The sequence below is a fragment of the Lissotriton helveticus genome, chromosome 3_1 (assembly GCF_964261635.1).
Source record: "Lissotriton helveticus chromosome 3_1, aLisHel1.1, whole genome shotgun sequence".
NCBI classification, from domain to species: Eukaryota; Metazoa; Chordata; class Amphibia; order Caudata; family Salamandridae; genus Lissotriton; species Lissotriton helveticus.
In genome coordinates, this window is record NC_136061.1 from 634,479,371 (window position 1) to 634,491,472 (window position 12,102).

Consider the following 12,102-nt stretch of genomic DNA (forward strand, 5'->3'; position numbering starts at 1 on the left):
ACAAGACAGGGCTATTCCTGGCAATCAAGAACTGAATGACTGCACAGATCTCAGACATTCCTACACTTTCAGGGAAGCTTAAATTGCTGCTCTACCCTGATGATATCCTCATGCTTTTGTAGACATTTGACACGTCCTTCCGGACATTTATGACACTGATAGCTGCCTTCAGCCATTTCTCAGGACACAGGGTCAACTGGGGAAAAAGTGAAACCCAGTACACACCCGTCTTTGTTGGACAACTTCCAGTGTCAAAAGGATGGATGGCACGATAACTTAATTTGGGATTCAAATTGGAAACGGTCTCTCCAGTGCAGCCCGTGAAAATATGGACTTGAGCTGACCACCACAGCCTTGAACTTTAAGAAGTGGTCTCACTTATGCTATTTCTTCGGGGCTGCATGCAGAGGATCAAAATCGTAACAGTGCTTTGATTCAGTTACTTATTCGGCATGATCCCTGTGGGTGTCCTGGGACATTAACTTCTGCAATTGACCAAGATGATCAAGGACTACATCTGGGACAGACAGAAGCCTCACCTCAAATCTCTAAACCTTAAGCCAATACAACGTTGAGAGGTCTTTGCCTTCCGGACATGACCCTCTACTATAAAGTTAATTAGCTGCCTCACCTCTCTTATTTCATCTTGAAAAACTTAAAAATTCCAGACTAGATCCTGAGAGAACAGGGACTCCTGATTGGCCCACTCAACCCCAACCTTCTAAAAAAAGCCATAACACCGGGCAGCTGCAATTCTAATCCTCTACTACACATGATTGTCCAGGTCTAGAATCTAACATGCAAGCACCTTCACGTACCTGCTTATCTGCATAAGTAGGCCCCTATTTGGGACAATAAAGAACTTTGAATAGGTGGGGCACCGATTCACTGGGAGAGGAGACCTTGATCACCAAAGGTGTACTTAAAATGGACCAATTACTTCAAAATGGAACCTTCAAATTATTTCCCTCTCTCCAGGAGGTGTTCCACCTTAATGCAAGACAGCCAATCGTCCAATTGTGTGTCTGCAACACTGCGGCTGCTGCCAACTGCCCTCCCTAAGTCTGTTGTCCATGACTACTTGCACCACTGTTGCTCCTACAGTAGATTAATCTATGGACTGTATAAACTGCTCCTTGAGGAACACCATTCAAGACCTCTCTCATTTCTTCTGAAGGAGAAATGGAGTAGGAGGAGAGCCAAGGACTATCCAGAGGAGGACTTCGAAGAACTCCTGAACACCCATGGCAAGGGCCTGCATGGGGCAAAACAAAAGCTGAGCTGCTTTTAACTTCTCCAGGACTGCCATTGGCCCCTGCAGACATTACACCGATCAGTTTGGGCCACAGTGCGGACTGCTGGCGATTTGCACGTCCCCAAGGTGATATCATACACCTGGACTATCCCTGTTATTCCCTTCAAGGCTACTGGGCCCAAGCTATAGACACTTTGAATACTTCCAATGGTCAAACCTTGAGCTTCCCTCCGAAACAAATCTTTCTTCATGATACCTCAGCTCTACAGAAGATCATCCACAACTCCATGATGTGGGTAAACACTGCATTCTCACTGAGTACCATGGACATTTTGAGACTATAGACACAGTATCTACCTCCAAAGCACACAGACTGGATGTGCGACATGGCGATTACCGCCTCCCACAAACAGACTATTTACCACTCAAAGGACCAACTGGACATTTTCAAGGACATAAGGTCCCCCTTTCACCGACACCAACCCTAATGACTGCTCCTGTTGCTTTTCCCCCTTGCCTCTGCTTCCCTCCGTGGAAATACTGTCTGATCCAATGGCCCCATCCTAGGGCCTCATGAAACTGTATTCCACCTCTGAGGTCAGATTGTTTCATGTTTAGTGTTTTGTTTTCCATGTTTGTCATTGAACTGCCATATGACTGACTCAGTAGCTATTGTTCTACTTTGCTTATGACCTACCCTTTTCCTTTTTTCTTTCTTGGACTCTCCGTGCCCCCTTGACTGATGTTACCTGCTCTCATAATGTAGTATGCGCTTTCTTTATTGGAGTCCGAAATATTCTTTTTTCATGATTAAACAATTTTCTGCTTGTACCTTAATTGAAAATGTAATACAAAATTTTTGCCAAAAAGAAAAAATAGACAATAAATGGAAAATAGAAATTGATACAATAATCTGGGACTTTATGATCGCCTACAGGGAGATGACATTCTAATTTATTCTAATCTATTTAAAATTCTTCATTCCATCTCTGATAGGCCTCACAGCTATCCATCCACCGATCTCTAAAAAGTTTATTAACTAGGAAAGAGGTCTCTGTTACAGAACAAACATGGAAAACCTAGAGGAATTATTGTTTTATGCTTAGAACATACTGAACTCAGACACATTATACATGTTGCAAAATTTCAAAAACAGAGCAGACTTAGTCTGGTAAGAAGTTCCTCATAGCTCACGATTTAGCACCAGTCACCGTGGCTCTCCAGAAATAATTTTTATGTACAAGGTCTACATTAAAACAACTGAACATAATATATGGAATTATTCACACATGTGTCTTTGATATCCCCCACAGTAGGAACACTCACTCATTTGAAGACCTCGACTAGCTTTAAGACTATCTCAGAAATGTAGCATGAAAGAAATGGGCACATCACAGGCTGGTGTTTATTGGCCACAGTTATGTAAAGTTTGACAGTTTGGTGCTGTCTACAGTAACACTATTTGTTTGGAGAGGCTACTGTCAAGACATCAACACTCCAGTCCTAGTTGATTTTCTTTTGATTTGTTTTTTCAAGTCTGTGTATTTACCCTTGAATTGCTTTCCTCTCCATTTTATTTTCACTTTCTTTCTTTCTTTGTTATCTTCCCCTTTATCATTAAAGTTAGGAATGGCGTTTCTGGCTGGCTAGGATATGCACCTAAGCCAGGCAGCACCCACCACTCTAGCCATGATAAGGTGGTTACAAACCTAAGATAACCCCTGATCACCCCCTTGGTAGCTTGGCAGAGCAGTCAGGCTTACCCCAGAGGCAATGTGTTAAGTGTTTGTGCAACACACACTCACACAACAGTGACACACTAGGCACACCACAAAAGAAACTCAACACAAGGTTACATAAAAATATCCTTTGTATTATCCACAGAAACACATTAGATCGCAATCACGTATATTACACTGTACCATTCACAGTGTATAATATGTGATTGTCATGACTTCACAAGGATTACATAAATCAGTAGGCCAATCGGTCCACTATCATAAACATTACAGTTAGGCTACCCAGTGCTTACAGGTAGGATTGCAATTAGCACAACACATTATGCCTAAACATCTGCAACACAGCACCAGAGTGAATACTGGTAAGTTTCACACATTATAACCTCATGCCAACCATAGGCAGACCACCATTACTGTACGCATGACTGGATAATTACTCCTAACTTGCACAGGCAGCTTCTGGTGACTCAACTACAACTCAAGACCAAAGTCATAAGTTATGGCCTTCACGACCTGGTGATCATGCTTATTACACACAATGGTGTTACACACAAATACAATAATTCTACCTCCCTGAAACAGTTCCTGGATTCCGTCAATGACCCAGAGATGGGCATGGCTGGGACTCCTATCTCGGCACTCTGCATAGAGCCCACCATGGATGCTTCGGCCTCTGGGTATTGTGCAGGACCCTCAACAACCACATGGAGACTCCTACAACAATTGTTAAAGCTCTTCTAAATCCAATCAGAGAGGCAATCATCTCCCACCAATAGGGACAAGTCCCGATCCCAGCTGAAACTGAAGAAAGACACTCATGGCACTTATCTCTAATTATTCTGGTGCACTCACAACTCTTCATCTCCTTCTTTTCCAGGCTGGACGTGACAGCCACCCTTCAACTAGAGTACCCTTGATGGCCAGATTCTGGAGGCGACAAAGGAAATACCCACCTGTAAAGCACCAGAGAAGATGGCTTCCCTATCGGATTCAACAAAATGAACGCAGCACTCCTGGTCCCCCTTTAGGCAAAGGTGTTTTTCCACGTGAGGGAAACCTCTCCTCCTCATTCAGACTTTAACGCGGCAACTGGCGTCGTACTTCCTGAACCAAACAGAGATCTTCAGCTGTGGGACAGCTATAGGCCCATCTCGCTGATCAATGCAGATATGAAAATATTACCTAAAATGCTCATCACTCAACTCTGAAAGATCAATTCAAACCTGCTTCATAAATCACAAGTGAGCTTTGTGCCTCAGAGATCCTCTACCAACCATATGTGGGTGCACTCTAACATTTAACTTGCAAGCGAACAGGAGCAAGGACCAGCAGGTGGCAATTTCCCTTGATGCAGAGAAGGTCTTTAATGGTTTTGAATGGCCCTTCCTATTCCGCCTTCTGGGAGGGCTAGCTTTTTGGATCGCTCCTTCCAACTGGTAAAACTTCTCTCAACCGCCCCTTCTGCACGGAACAACAGCAATGACTTCTTTGCAGACTGGTGAGTACAAGACAGGGCTATTCCTGGCAATCAAGAACTGAATGACTGCACAGATCTCAGACATTCCTACACTTTCAGGGAAGCTTAAATTGCTGCTCTACCCTGATGATATCCTCATGCTTTTGTAGACATTTGACACGTCCTTCCGGACATTTATGACACTGATAGCTGCCTTCAGCCATTTCTCAGGACACAGGGTCAACTGGGGAAAAAGTGAAACCCAGTACACACCCGTCTTTGTTGGACAACTTCCAGTGTCAAAAGGATGGATGGCACGATAACTTAATTTGGGATTCAAATTGGAAACGGTCTCTCCAGTGCAGCTCGTGAAAATATGGACTTGAGCTGACCACCACAGCCTTGAACTTTAAGAAGTGGTCTCACTTATGCTATTTCTTCGGGGCTGCATGCAGAGGATCAAAATCGTAACAGTGCTTTGATTCAGTTACTTATTCGGCATGATCCCTGTGGGTGTCCTGGGACATTAACTTCTGCAATTGACCAAGATGATCAAGGACTATATCTGGGACAGACAGAAGCCTCACCTCAAATCTCTAAACCTTAAGCCAATACAACGTTGAGAGGTCTTTGCCTTCCGGACATGACCCTCTACTATAAAGTTAATTAGCTGCCTCACCTCTCTTATTTCATCTTGAAAAACTTAAAAATTCCAGACTAGATCCTGAGGGAACAGGGACTCCTGATTGGCCCACTCAACCCCAACCTTCTAAAAAAAGCCATAACACCGGGCAGCTGCAATTCTAATCCTCTACTACACATGATTGTCCAGGTCTAGGATCTAACATGCAAGCACCTTCACGTACCTGCTTATCTGCATAAGTAGGCCCCTATTTGGGACAATAAAGAACTTTGAATAGGTGGGGCACCGATTCACTGGGAGAGGAGACCTTGATCACCAAAGGTGTACTTAAAATGGACCAATTACTTCAAAATGGAACCTTCAAATTATTTCCCTCTCTCCAGGAGGTGTTCCACCTTAATGCAAGACAGCCAATCGTCCAATTGTGTGTCTGCAACACTGCGGCTGCTGCCAACTGCCCTCCCTAAGTCTGTTGTCCATGACTACTTGCACCACTGTTGCTCCTACAGTAGATTAATCTATGGACTGTATAAACTGCTCCTTGAGGAACACCATTCAAGACCTCTCTCATTTCTTCTGAAGGAGAAATGGAGTAGGAGGAGAGCCAAGGACTATCCAGAGGAGGACTTCGAAGAACTCCTGAACACCCATGGCAAGGGCCTGCATGGGGCAAAACAAAAGCTGAGCTGCTTTTAACTTCTCCAGGACTGCCATTGGCCCCTGCAGACATTACACCGATCAGTTTGGGCCACAGTGCGGACTGCTGGCGATTTGCACGTCCCCAAGGTGATATCATACACCTGGACTATCCCTGGTATTCCCTTCAAGGCTACTGGGCCCAAGCTATAGACACTTTGAATACTTCCAATGGTCAAACCTTGAGCTTCCCTCCGAAACAAATCTTTCTTCATGATACCTCAGCTCTACAGAAGATCATCCACAACTCCATGATGTGGGTAAACACTGCATTCTCACTGAGTACCATGGACATTTTGAGACTATAGACACAGTATCTACCTCCAAAGCACACAGACTGGATGTGCGACATGGCGATTACCGCCTCCCACAAACAGACTATTTACCACTCAAAGGACCAACTGGACATTTTCAAGGACATATGGTCCCCCTTTCACCGACACCAACCCTAATGACTGCTCCTGTTGCTTTTCCCCCTTGCCTCTGCTTCCCTCCGTGGAAATACTGTCTGACCCAATGGCCCCATCCTAGGGCCTCATGAAACTGTATTCCACCTCTGAGGTCAGATTGTTTCATGTTTAGTGTTTTGTTTTCCATGTTTCTCATTGAACTGCCATATGACTGACTCAGTAGCTATTGTTCTACTTTGCTTATGACCTACCCTTTTCCTTTTTTCTTTCTTGGACTCTCCGTGCCCCCTTGACTGATGTTACCTGCTCTCATAATGTAGTATGCGCTTTCTTTATTGGAGTCCGAAATATTCTTTTTTCATGATTAAACAATTTTCTGCTTGTACCTTAATTGAAAATGTAATACAAAATTATTGCCAAAAAGAAAAAATAGACAATAAATGGAAAATAGAAATTGATACAATAATCTGGGACTTTATGATCGCCTACAGGGAGATGACATTCTAATTTATTCTAATCTATTTAAAATTCTTCATTCCATCTCTGATAGGCCTCACAGCTATCTATCCACCGATCTCTAAAAAGTTTATTAACTTGGAAAGAGGTCTCTGTTACAGAACAAACATGGAAAACCTAGAGGAATTATTGTTTTATGCTTAGAACATACTGAACTCAGACACATTATACATGTTGCAAAATTTCAAAAACAGAGCAGACCTAGTCTGGTAAGAAGTTCCTCATAGCTCACGATTTAGCACCAGTCACTGTGGCTCTCCAGAAATAATTTTTATGTACAAGGTCTACATTAAAACAACTGAACATAATATATGGAATTATTCACACATGTGTCTTTGATATCCCCCACAGTAGGAACACTCACTCATTTGAAGACCTCAACTAGCTTTAAGACTATCTCAGAAATGTAGCATGAAAGAAATGGGCACATCACAGGCTGGTGTTTATTGGCCACAGTTATGTAAAGTTTGACAGTTTGGTGCTGTCTACAGTAACACTATTTGTTTGGAGAGGCTACTGTCAAGACATCAACACTCCAGTCCTAGTTGATTTTCTTTTGATTTGCTTTTTCAAGTCTGTGTATTTACCCTTGAATTGCTTTCCTCTCCCTTTTATTTTCACTTTCTTTCTTTCTTTGTTATCTTCCCCTTTATCATTAAAGTTAGGAATGGCGTTTCTGGCTGGCTAGGATATGCACCTAAGCCAGGCAGCACCCACCACTCTAGCCATGATAAGGTGGTTACAAACCTAAGATAACCCCTGCTCACCCCCTTGGTAGCTTGGCAGAGCAGTCAGGCTTACCCCAGAGGCAATGTGTTAAGTGTTTGTGCAACACACACTCACACAACAGTGACACACTAGGTACACCACAAAAGAAACTCAACACAAGGTTACATAAAAATATCCTTTGTATTATCCACAGAAACACATTAGATCGCAATCACGTATATTACACTGTACCATTCACAGTGTATAATATGTGATTGTCATGACTTCACAAGGATTACATAAATCACTAGGCCAATCGGTCCACTATCATAAACATTACAGTTAGGCTACCCAGTGCTTACAGGTAGGATTGCAATTAGCACAACACATTATGCCTAAACATCTGCAACACAGCACCAGAGTGAATACTAGTAAGTTTCACACATTATAACCTCATGCCAACCGTAGGCAGACCACCATTACTGTATGCATGACTGGATAATTACTCCTAGCTTGCACCGGTTAACAAACCCCCTTCGTTATACACATCCGCCCCGGACGCTAGTTATCCTGCCACTGCCGTGCCAGGACGTCCTATCCTACTGGACATCAAAAGGGCAATGAATTGAACAGGGAAGAAAACCTCTCCTTCCCACAGGTGGTCGGGAGATTTCAAACAGCTCCCTGCACCTGAGAAATGGCAGTGGCATCCCCGCAGGTATGCAGTGTAGCTGCCGGCTTCACATGCAGCGGCGATATTACAGTGGAGACCTACCCTGGTCTCTACCCTCCACTGAACTGGCAACATCATTACTTCTCTGCTGTCAGTAGTACTGTGGGCAGCTTCCCTCGATGATGCGGCCAGCAGGACTTGCTCCCTCTTCACAAGGGCAGGGTCAATACTATCCCTCCGAGGAGGGAAAAACAGCGCAGGTTACTGGACCCCGCTGAGGTTTGGTGCTTCGGGGTAGGCATCCAAGGCCGGCTTTTCCGCCCTCACTCTCGGTGTTGCTCTTCAGGTTGCCAATTTCAGGGCCCCGTGGTGGGCGTGACGAAGCAGCGCTGACGCAGACTCCCTTTAGCCATGCCCACAACAAGGCTCGGCCACGCGGCCAGTCTTCTCTGCCTTGCTTTTGGTTACTGTGCTTCTCCTCACAGTGCGACTTTGAGCCCACCATATTTGGAGATTGCGCCCACTTCTCAGGCCCAGAAGACAGATTTGGAAGTGCCTACCATGCGCTTCTGGTGTGAGGGCACCACACTTCGTAGCACAGCAAAAAGGAAGTGCTCCACGCGCTTTATTGCAACAGGAGCCCACACTTGGGGCTTAGGCACTACTCACAGTCTGCCTTCCAAGCTTCTGTTCAGGGCCACGAGTTTTGATGAATAAAAGCGCACAAGTCTGAACTCCTGGGAGAGCACTGGGGAAGCGATAACAGGGAGCAGCCAGGCAGCCCAGTATAAGGGTCCCAGGGCACAGGGGCAGTCCTAATCTCAGTCCCCAAGAATAGGTCAGACCCAATGCTGTTCCGCCTGGCAGTCCAGCAGCCTACCAGCCAAATGTCCCACGAAGTGTCTTCTCTTTTCAGTCCTCCCACACAAGGGGCCACAGCCCCAGTACTGATAGTCCAAATGTATTTGTTCTCCCCTGGCACAGGGCTCTGTGCCCAGTCCAAACTAGTTCTGGGAGCACTTTAAAAATAAAATTAACAGTCCACAACACCCTCAGGTCTTAGAGTAAGCCTTGGCTCCAGACACACCACAGGGGGCCTGAGCCATCATTGTGGAAGGCAGGTCCAGCCCTATTCAGGTGCACTCCTTTCACCACTCCAAATGCAAACCAGGCCTATTCAGGTGCAAGGGAAAACCACTCCCGCTACTCTAAATTCAGCCAAAGTCTATTCCGCCTAGCGCTGAGTCACCCAGGCAGGGCAGGACACACCTCAACCCCCCCCCAGGGACTGGCTGGAGTGAATGCACATCCCCCCTCCCCTGTCAGTCAGAACTAGACGGTCAATGTACATTCAGGCAGGCACAAAGTCACATAACACACAGAAATGCCCAGTACTAAAAGTGGCATTTCTAAAATAGTAGAAATAAATCTGCTTTCACCAATAAGCAGGATTTATCACTACTATTCCAAACATACCACACATGGTTACGCTGCCCCTCTCATGCCAGGAATTACCAGTGAAGCACATATCAGGGAATCCCCAATGCATCCCTATGGGAGGGCAGCCTCACAGCAGTGAGAAACCAAATAGGCTGTTTGTCACTACCAGGACATGCCACACAGTAAAGGCACTTGTCCTACCTTTTACCTACACCGCACCCTGCCCATAGGGCTAGCTAGGGCCTACCTTAGGGGTGACTGATATGTTGTAAAACTGTAATTGCAGACGTGGTAACCACTTTATATGCCACATCACAGCGGCAGTAAACTGCACACGCAGGCCCTGCGGTGGCAGAGGCCTGAGACAGGTTTAAAAGGCCACTTTGGTGGGTGTCTCAATTAGCACTGCAAGCCCACCAGTAGCATTTAATTTACTGGCCCTGAATATATGAGTTACCACTGTACAAGGGAATCACAGGTAAATTAAATATACCAAACAGGTTTAGAGCAATCTTACCAAGTTTACAAGAGAGAGCACATGCACTTTAGCACTGACCAGCGGTTCTAAAGTGCCCAGAATCACAAAACCACCAACAACAGGTCAGAAAAAATACAGGAGGAAGGCAGCAATTTCTGGAATGACCCTGGCAAAAGGGCCAAGTCCAACAATTACTATGTTCCATTGTTTTAATCAATTGATTAGGATCTCCTACTATCAACATCAGTTGTCATTTTACTTCCTATTCATATACTTTTTATACTCCTAATAGCTTGTTCACTGTGTATACATTTTGGCTATTTTCATCTTTTACATCTATGTATATTACAAGATGATGTCTTCATGAATACAAAAGTAGTGTCTTTGAAAATAAGGGGTCTAATTAACACCAGAATAAACAATAGGTTTCAGCTAGCGGTGTTTGAAATGTGCATAAATTGCTGTAATGTATTACATGAAATTGCCACAAAAGTATGTTGCGTAGTTATGCGAAACGCATCTTGCCTGCAAAACAACACCCGAACGATATGTACAGGTACAAATTCAACTCAATTTCTCGTCTCTTGCATTAAAAACACTGCAGCATGTGCTCAGATTAGATGTTTTGTGCTGAAAAATTACCTGTACAGTCTGAGCGGATAAAAAACGTACATTAAATGTTTGCTAACTGTCCACGTTATAGGAACTGCTACTTTCATTCAAAAGACTGCTGCTCAAGTTCGCATTTAGAGTTTTACACTAAATAACTACCTGAAAGGTCGTTCAGGTAAAATATGAAAATTAAATTAAATGAAACAGACATTTATATAGCGCATGGCTACCTGGGAGCATCCCAGTGCTGGGCCGAACTCAGGAGACGAAGTCGGAACTTAGGGGAACAGTAGTATTTTCAGTTTTTTCCAAAAGACAAGGTGACTGGGGTCCCTGCGAAGATACAGTAGCAGGGAGTTCCAAAGTTTGGCAGCGTTGTATGAGAAAAGCCGCCCACCGCTTCTGGCCTTCTTAATCCTTGGGACTTCAGTCAAATGCAGCTCGTCCGAGCGTAGTTTCCTGTTGACTTTGTAGGGACAGATCATGGCTGAATTCATTGGATGCCCGTTTCCTTGCATGGATTTATGGACAACGCACATCTGAAATCTATCTGAATTGGCAGCTCGCATCCAAAAATTACCCAAATGGTACAGCTCAGGTTAAAACTTCTCCCGGAATTTACATGATGTGGTAATTTCGCATCAATTTTGTTGCCCAGGTGTACGCCAATTATTCTGGCATAATTAACATTTTCGAGAGGACTATGTACAAGTACAATGAAATATAGAACTTTCTGATTAATGAAGAATTTGCAGTCCTGAGAATGTTTTTTCTCATCACCACATGGTTTTATTTCACAAATTGATTGTATGATTACTAGCAAATGTAATAATGCTTATAAACCCAGAAATTGGCTCTATCTTTATTTCCGACCATGCTTCTAAGATAACATCTATTGATCATAAGTGGGTTGGGAAATTTAATGGGAGGTGGCACTTCGACTATAACCTTCTATCTTCATTTTTCCAACAAAATTCTTAATGTGTACACATGCCTATTTCATAATAATAAATACAAAGATTCATCCTTATCTTATAATTAATATGCTTCTAAAGCTGCATTTGGAGATTGTGCTAGTACATACGTTACAAAATTAGACTACTTTAAATGCTATTTACGTATCGTTGTTGAAGCAAATCAAATATTTAGAACATTAGTATTTTACATCAAAATCCTCCCCGATGCTTCCTGACCTTGGCGTTGAGAAGTTTGAGCTAAACGAAGTCGCTACACTAACCACTAACAATATTCTTTAAAAGGATAAAGCTAAATATTGTGAGGGCCTAAATAAGCCTCATAACATGTTCACAAATTATTTGAAATTAAAAAGAATGTTAACGTTATAAAAGTAAATTAAATGGCATTGATAGCACTGTTTCTGGTTCTGACAAGGATATCCGCAAAGCATATGAGGACTATTATAAACTCTAATATAGGGAAGATGATCATCGTTGCTTATATGTACTTGGAAATGAC